This window comes from Papio anubis, chromosome 5 (genome assembly GCF_008728515.1).
Source record: "Papio anubis isolate 15944 chromosome 5, Panubis1.0, whole genome shotgun sequence".
In the NCBI taxonomy this organism is placed as follows: Eukaryota; Metazoa; Chordata; class Mammalia; order Primates; family Cercopithecidae; genus Papio; species Papio anubis.
In genome coordinates, this window is record NC_044980.1 from 126,384,660 (window position 1) to 126,393,954 (window position 9,295).

Below are 9,295 nucleotides of genomic sequence, written 5' to 3' on the forward strand. Positions count from 1 at the left end.
AAAAAAAAAGAAAATAAGCACTCAAAACTGTGCACATGAATGTTCATAGCAGCAATAGTGACAACAGCTAAAAGGTAAAAACAACTCAAATGTTCATCAATGGAAGAATATATATATATTATATATATATATATATAATTTGTGTGTGTGCATGTGTATGTGTGTGATAGAGACAGGATTTCTCCATGTTGCCCAGGCTAGTCTTGAACTCCTGAGCTCAAGCAATTCACCTGCCTCAGCCTCCCAAAGTACTGGGATTACAGGTGCAAACCACCACACTTGACCCTCTTTTCTAAGGAATGCATTTATGCTATAACCTTCCCTCTTAGCACTGCTTTATGTCCCATAAATTTTGATATGATGTGTTCTCATTTTCATTCAGTTTAATATATTTTTTTATTTCCTTTGAGACTTCCTCTTTGACCAATGGATTATTTAGAAGTGTGTTATTATGTTTCCAATTGTTTGGAAATTTTCCTGTACTTTTCTATATGGATTTCTAGTTTTGTTCCATTGTGGATGGAGAATGCACCCTGTATGGTATAAATTCTTTCAAAGTTAGTGAGGTTTGTTTTATGGCCCAGGATATGGTCTATTTTGTTATATGTTCTGTGCACACTTTTAAAAATGTGTATTCTGCTGTTGTTGGGTTGAGTATTCTGCAACTATTGATTGGATCCTGTTTGTTGATGGTGTTCTTCAATTCTTCTTTACCTCTACTGATTTTCTATCTAGTTGTTCTAACAATTGTTGAAAGAGCAGGTTTTGAAGTCACCAACTATAACTGAATGTGTCTGTTCCTCCTTTCAATTCTTTCAATACCTGCTTCCCATATTTTGCAGCTCTATTTATGCTGCATACACATTTAGGATTGCTATATCTCCTTGGTAGACTAACCCTTTTACCATTATATGATGTTCCTCTCTGTCTCTGACTTTTTTTTTTTTTTTTTTTTTTTTTTTTTTTGCTATGAAGTCTACTGTATTAGGCTGTTCTCACACTGCTAATAAAGACATTCCCAAGACGGTGTAATTTATAAAGAAAAGGGGTTTAATTGACTCACAGTTCCACATGGCTGAGGAGGACTCACAATCATGGCAGAAGAGCAAGGGATGTCTTACATGGCAGCAGACAAGAGAATGAGAGCCAAACAAAAAGGGGTTTCCCCTTATAAAACCATCAGATCTCATGAGATTTATTCACTACCATGAAAAGAGTATGGGGGAAATCACTTTCATGATTCAATTATCTCTCACTGGGTCCCTCCCATAACAAATGGGAATTATGAGAGCTACAATTCAAGATGAGATTTGTGTGGGGACACAGCCAAACCATTGATCTATATTATCTGCTGTTAATATAGCTACTTTGAATTCTTTTGATTAATGTTTGTATACTTTTACATTCAACCTGCCTATATTGTTATATTTGAAGTGAATTTCTTACAGACAGCCTATAGCAGGGTGTTTTTTAATCCATTCTGAAAATCCCTTTTAATAGCCTATTTAGACCATTTACATTCAATTGATATGTCAGTGTTTATGCCTGCCATTTTATTTTTTGTTCTGTGTGTGTTTTCTCTTTTTCATTTATGTTTTCTTTTTCCTGCCTTCTTTCGGGTTAAACTTCTAAGATATATTTATATATAATATTTTTGTATTATTTATATTTATTTTTATTCAATTTGTATTTATCTGTAGTGTTTTTGAGTATATCTCTTTGTATGACTTTTACCTGGCTGCTTTAAGAATTACATTATATAAAACTCACTCAAAACCACACAACTACATGGAAACTGAACAACCTGGGTAAATAAGGAAATTAAGGCAGAAATAAATAAGTTATTTGATACCAATGAGAACAAAGACACAACCTACCAGAATCTCTGGGACACAACTAAAGCAGTGTTTAAAGGGAAATTTATAACATTAAATGCCCACAGGAGAAAGCAGGAAAGATCTAAAATTGACACCCTAACATTACAATTAAAAGAACTAGAGAAGCAAGAGCAAACAAATTCAAAAGCTAGCAGAAGACAAGAAATAACTAAGATCAGAGCAGAACTGAAAGAGGTAAAGACGCGAAAAACCCTTCAAAAAAATCAGTGACTCGGGAGCTTGCTTTCTTTCTTTCTTTCTTTCTTTCTTTCTTTCTTTCTTTCTTTCTTTCTTTCTTTCTTCTTTCTTTCTTTCTTTCTTTTCTCTTTCTTTCTCTTTCTTCCTTTCTTCCTTTCTTCCTTTCTTTCCTTTCTTTCCTTTCTTTCCTTTCTTTCCTTTCTTTTCTTTCTTTCTTTCTTTCTTTCTTTCTTTCTTTCTTTCTTTCTTTCTTTCTTTCTTTCTTTCTTCTTTCTTTCTTTCCTTCCTTCTTTCTTTTTCTTTCTTTCTTTCTTTTTTTTTCTTCTTTTTGAGATGGAGTTTTGCTTCTGTTGCCCAGGCTGGAGTGCAATGGCACCATCTCAGTTCACTACAACCTCCGCCTCCTGGATTCAAGTGATTCTCCTGCCTCAGCCTCTCAAGTAGCTGGAATTACAGGCACGCACCACCACGCCTGGCTAATTTTGTATTTTGTAGTACAGATGGGGTTTCTCCATTTTGGTCAGGCTGGTCTTGAACTCCCGACCTCAGGTGATCCACCCACCTCAGCCTCCCAAAGTGCTGGGGTTACAGGCGTGAGCCACTGCACCCAGCCAGCAGGAGCTGTTTTTTTTTGAAAGGATAAACTAAATAGGTAGACCGCTAGGCTAGACTAATAAAGAAGAAAAGAGAAAAGAATCCAATAGACACACACAAAAAATGATAAAGGGGATATCACCACTATTCCCACAGAAATAAAACTACCATCAGAGAATACTATAAATACCTCTATGCAAATAAACTAGAAAATCTAGAAGAAATGGATAAATTTCTGGACACATACACCCTCCCAAGACTAAACCAGGAAGAAGTTGAATCCATGAATAGACCAATAACAAGTTCTGAAATTGAGTCAGTAATTAATAGCCTACCAACCGAAAAAAGCCCAGGACAAGACAGATTCACAGCCAAATTCTACCAGAGGTACAAAGAGGAGCTGGTACCATTCCTTCTGAAAGTATTCCAAACAACAGAAAAAGAGGGACTCTTCCCTTACTCATTTTATGAGGCCAGCATCATCCTGATACTAAAACCTGGCAAAGACATAATAAAAAAAGAAAATTTCAGGCCAATATCCCTGATGAACATCGATGGGAAAATCCTCAATAAAATACTGGCAAACCGAATCCAGCAGCACATCAAAAAGCTTATCCACCACAATCAAGTCGGCTTCATCCCTGGGATGCAAGGCTGGTTTGACATATACAAATCAATAAATGCAATCCATCACATGAACAGAACCAATGACAAAAACCACATGATTATCTCAATAGATGCAGAAAAGGCCTTCAATAAAATTCAACAACTCTTTATGCTAAAAACTCTCAATAAGCTAGGTATTGATGCAACATATCTCAAAATAATAAGAACTATTTATGAAAAACCCACAGCCAATATCATACTGAATGGGCAAAAGCTGGAAGCATTCCCTTTGAAAACTGGCAGAAGACAAGGATGCCCTCTCTAACCACTCCTGTTCAACATAGTATTGGAAGTTCTGGCCAGGGCAATCAGGCAAGAGAAAGAAATAAAGAGTATTCAAACAGGAAGAGAGAAAGTCAAGTTGTCCCTGTTTGCAGATGACATGACTGTATATTCAGAAAACCCCATCGTCTCAGCCCAAAATTGCCTTAAGCTGATAAGCAACTTCAGCAAAGTCTCAGGATACGAAATGAATGTGCAAAAGTCACAAGAATTCCTACACACCAATAACAGAGAGCCAAATCATGAGTGAATTTCCATTCACAGTTGCTACAAAGAGAATAAAATACCTAGGAATACAACTTATAAGGGATGTGAAGGACCTCTTCAAGGAGAACTACAAACCACTGCTCAAGGAAATAAGAGAGGATTCAAACAAATGGAAAAGCATTGCATGCTCATGGATAGGAAGAATCAATTATCGTGAAAATTACCATATTGCCCAAAGTAATTTGTAGATTCAATACTATCCCCATCAAGCTACCATTGACTTTCTTCACAGAATTAGAAAAACAACTTTAAATTTCATATGGAACCAAAAAGAACCCGTATAGCCAAGACAACCTGAAACAAAAGAACAAAGTTGGAGTGCATCGTGACTACCTGGACTTCAATCTACACTACAAGGCTAAGAAAACTAAAACAGCATTGTACTGGTACCAAAACAGGGAGAGTATAGACTAATGGAACAGAACAGAGACCCCTAGAAATAACGCCACACATTTACAACCGCCTGATCTTTAACAAACCTGATTAAAGAAGTAATAGGGAAGAATTCCCATTTAATAAATGGTGTTGGGAAAACTGGCTAGCCATATACAGAAAAACTGAAACTGGACCCCTTCCTTCCACCTTACACAAAAATTAACTCAAGATGGATTAAAGACTTAAACATAAAACATAAAACCATTAAAAACCCTAGAAGAAAACCTAGGCAATACCATTCAGGACATAGACATGGGCAAAGACTTCTGTGACTAAAACACCAAAACAATGGCACGGGTGCCAAAATTGGCAAATGGGATCTAATTAAATCCAAAGAGCCGCAACAGAAAAGAACTATCATCAGAGTGAACATTAAATCTGAATGGGAGAACATTTTGCACCCATCCATCTGAAAAAGGGCTAATATCCAGAATCTACAAGGAACTTAAACACATTTACAAGAAAAAAAAAACAACCCCATCAAAAAGTGGGCAAAGGATATGAATGGATACTTCTCAAAAGAGGACATTTATGTGGCCAACAAAAATATGAAAAAAAAGCTCATCATCACTGGTCATTAGAGAAATGCAAATCAAAATCACAATGAGATACCATCTCATGCCAGTTAGAATGGTGATCATTAAAAAGTCAGGAAACAACAGATGCTGGAGAGGATGTGGAGAAATAGGAATGCTTTTACACTGTTGGTAGGAGTGTAAATTAGTTCAACCTTCCTGGAAGACAGTTTGGCAATTCCTCAAGGATCTAGAACCAGAAATACCATTTAACCCAGCAATCCCATTACTGGTTATATGCCCAAAGGATTATAAATCATTCTACTACAAAGACACATGCACACATATGTTTATTGCAGCACTATTCACAATAGCAATAATTGAAACCAACCCAAATGCCCATCAATGATGGACTGGATAAAGAAAATGTGGCACATACACACCATGGAATACTATGCAGCCATAAAAAAAGGATGAGCTCGTGTCCTTTGTAGGGACATGGATACAGCTGGAAACCATCATTCTCAGTAAACTAAGAGAGGAACAGAAAACCAAACACCACATGTTCTCACTCATAAGTGGGAGTTGAACAATGAGAAAACATGGACACAAGGAGGGGAACATCACACGCCAGGGCCTGTTTTGGGGTGGGGGATAGGGGAGGGATAGCATTAGGAGAAATACCTAATGTAGATGATGAGTTGATGGGTGCGCAAACTACCATGGCACATGTATACCTATGTAACAAACCTGCACGTTCTGCACATGTATCCCAGAACTTAAAGTATAATAATAGAATTATATCATATATACATAACATTACACAGTCTTACTAGTTTCATAATTTCACCAGTTCAAGTAAAGTATATTACCTCCCTTTACCCTCCCCTGTTTATAAGTGTCTTAAATATTTTCTCTACATACATTTAGAACCACATCAGATGGTGTTATAATTTTTGCTTCAAATATCAAACATAATTTAGAAAACTCAGGAGGAAAAGGAAAATCTGTTACATTTACCTGTGTTTCTGCTTACCATGTTTTTTCTTCTTTTTCAGTGTTCCAAAATTCCATTTTTATTTTCTTTCTTTTTAGAAAATTTTCTTTAGATATTCTTTCAGGGTAGTTCTACTGGAGACAAATTATCTTAGTTTTCCTTTTCCTAAGAATTGCCTTTATTATCGTTTTATTCCTGAAGAATATTTTCTCTAGATATGGGATTCTGAGTTGACAGTTGTTATTCTTTTATCAGTTGGAACAGGTTGTGTCGCTTCCTTCTGGCCTCCATAGTTTTGTGTTTTTTGTTTGTTTGTTTGTTTTGTTATTGTTTTCTTTTGAGACAGGGTCTTGCTCTGTTGCCCAGGCTGGGGTGCAGTGGCATGATCATGGCTCATTGCAGTTTCAACCTCCTGGGCCTTAAGCAATCCTTCCAATGCAGCCTCCCAAGTAGCTGGGACTGTAGGTACATGTCACCACACTCAGCTAATTTTTTTTGTATTTTTGTAGAGATGGGCTTTCACTATGTTGCCTAGGCTGGTCTGGAAATTCTGGGCTCAATGATCCATACAACTTGGCCTCCCAAAGTGTTGGGATTACAGATGTGTACCACTGTGCCTGTTCAGCCCCCATAGTTTTTAATAACTCTTCTGTCATTCACATTATTTTTGCCATATGAAGTCTTATTTCTCTCTTACTGCTTTCAATATTTTTTTATTTGTCCTTAATTTTCAGAAATTTTAGAAGTTATCTTGGTGTGGATTTATCCTGCTTGGAGTTTGCTAACCTCCTTGAATGTAAAGGTTGAGTCTTTTGTTACATTTGGGAAGTTTTCAACCGTTATTTCTTTGAGTGCTTTTTGAGCCATGTCCTCTTTCTCCCTTCCTTCCAGGACTCTAATAACATAGGTTCCGCAGGTTCCTGAGACTCTGTTAATTTCAGTCTATTTTCTCTACTATTTTCAGATTGGGCAATATATTGTTCTATCTTCAAACTCACTAATTATTTCCTCTGTACCCTCCAATCTGCTATTGAACCTATTTATTAAATTTTTTATTTTAGTTATTGTATCTTTCAGCTTTAACATTTTTATTTGGTTCTTCTTTATATCTTTTATTTCTTTGTTGAGACTTTCTCTTTTCTTTCATTGATTTCAAGTGTGTTTCTAATTGCTTACTGAAGCATTTTTATGATGCCTGCTTTAAAATCTTATCAAATAACTCCAACATTTCTGTCATTTCAGTGTTGGCATCTGTTGATTGTACTTTTCATTATCTTCCTGGTTGGTTGCATGATGAATGAGTTTTGAATGAAACCTGGCCATTTTGAACATTATGTTCTGAAACTCTGGATCTTATTTAAACCTTCTGCTTTAACCAGTTTTCTCTGACATCACTTTAGTAGGAGAAGGGACAAGGGTGTCATCTGTTACTCCCCAGTGGGTATAGAAGTCCAAGTTCAATACTTAATGTCCACTGAACTGAGAAGAGGGAGAGGCTCCTTGCTGGTGCTTGGCAAGGGTGGGAATTCAATCTTCCTATTAGGCCTTCACTGAAACCTCTCTGGCAGGGAATGGTAGGAGTGGCTCATTATGGCTCACCACATGGCTTCCACTGACATCATGGGGTGGAGAGAGGTGGTGGGAGAGTGGCCTTGTTACCAAGAGACAAGCAGTGGTGGTAAAGGTCCTGACTCTCCACTAGGCCTCCTCCGACGCCACCTCAATGGCAAAGAGAAAGGGTGCCTTCTTCCTGCTGGTGGGGTACAAAACCAGGCTCCCTACTTGGCCATCTCTGACACCATTGTGGTGAGGGTACTGGAGCACCTTGTTTCGGCCTGGCAAGTATGGAAGTCTAGGATCCCTACTTGGCCTTTGTTGGTGTGTGTAGGGGTGGGGTCACAGGTCTTTCTGGGATGTTTGGGTGGAGTAGACTGGCTATTGTCTAAAAGTTTTCTGTCTTGCTAGGCTGCCTCTTTCCTGGTCCTTTGGCTGGAGAGAACAGGCTTTTTTTTCTCTCTTTCTCTCTCTTTTTTTTCTCTGTACCTGTTGGCATTTCCAGATTGCTGCCTCTTCAGCTCCAAGTCTGGAACATATGAGGCGAAAAGAAAACCCAGGGAACTCATCTCTGTGACATTCCTTGGGTCCTAAATTCCCTAATTAGTCTGCCTTCTTCTCCTCACCTTATGTCTCTTTATAACGTCCAGGGATTTTAGCTGTATTTAACATGAAGAACAGGGTGGGGGTGGGGAGAAATGTCTACTCCATCATCCTAGAAGTAAAAATTCATTTGTTAGTTGTAAAAATAGCAATCTGTACTCTCTAGAATATCTCCAGTTGTGAGGTACTTACACAGATAACATCAACTGAGATTTGTGATATGTCAGACAGGTTACCAATTGAGAAAATGACTACAGGATAAGTTCTCGTGCCTGTTCCCCCACCATTCTTTGTCTAATCTTCTCCAGAGAGTACCCTCAAACTCTACAGCAAATAGCATGACAATTAATATCCCCCAGGATTCAGACACAATATGGATTGTATCGCCTTGTTCATCCAGAGCTTAGTTATAAATCTATTGTTTTTAAAACAATAGACTCCAGACAATAGGATCTCTTATTTATTGCATCCTTGGTGGAAGGTAAAGGAATAAATACTTCCTCTACTTGGCACTTTATTGATCTCTTGCCTATTCTTTAAAAAACAAAAAAAAAAAACAACAAAAAAAACATAGACACCATAATGTCATACCATCTGTTCTTTATGTCCAAGTTGGAGTGGAAATCAGTCCCCTGCTAGTTTACATATGAAGGCAGTTAGGAAGAGAGGATACAATGGTTTCAGGAGGCTTCAGTGGTGAGTCATATGCATGATGTACTCTGAGGATCAGACTCCACAGGGAATGAATGATTAAAACTCAACAGGACTGCTGTGGTCAGAGAAGACAAGGTAGCCTCCAGAGAGCACTGCACTTACATGCTTAATAACAGTAGGTCTTGATGTGAAGTAATCCAGTTGCCCAATTGCTGCCACAATAAATGTGGAAAAGGATGACAGCTACATCCCTGATATACGTATATGGGAAAGTACATGGACCAGAAGTCTTACCAGTTCCTTAAAACTGCCTTGGTGGTTGGGCACAGTGGTTCATGCCTGTAATCCCAGCATGTTGGGAGGCCAAGGTGGGCAGATCACCTGAGGTCAGGAGTTCGAGACAAGCCTGACCAACATGGAGAAACCCCATCTCTACTAAAACTACAAAATTAGCTGGGCGTGGTGGCACATGCCTGTAGTCCCAGCTACTCGGGAGGTTGCGTTGAGCTGAGATCGCACCATTGCCCTCCAGTCTGGGTGACAAAGAGAGACTCCATCTCCAAAAAAAAAACAAAAAAACAAAAAAACAAAACTGCCTTGGCTCCTACTTTCTGTGTTTGCAAAAACAAACAGTGAAAATATCACCACTCCTT

At 38.1% G+C, this 9,295-nt stretch overlaps 1 protein-coding gene across 2 annotated transcripts in view; it reads right to left on the bottom strand.

Annotated features, from left to right (window-relative positions):
- The window catches only part of FSTL4 (follistatin like 4), a 439,124-nt gene extending 430,076 nt beyond the window's left edge, over window positions 1–9,048 (bottom strand). Inside the window, exon 1 of one of the 2 annotated variants that reach the window (XM_017959857.3) lies at window positions 8,580–9,048. The gene's annotated coding sequence lies outside the window, so the exon portion shown is untranslated. Of the gene's footprint in view, window positions 1–5,870; window positions 6,135–8,579 lie in introns of those variants that run through there. The other variant, XM_009209070.4, reaches the window with a different exon arrangement.
- Between the last annotated feature and the right edge of the window lie 247 nt (window positions 9,049–9,295).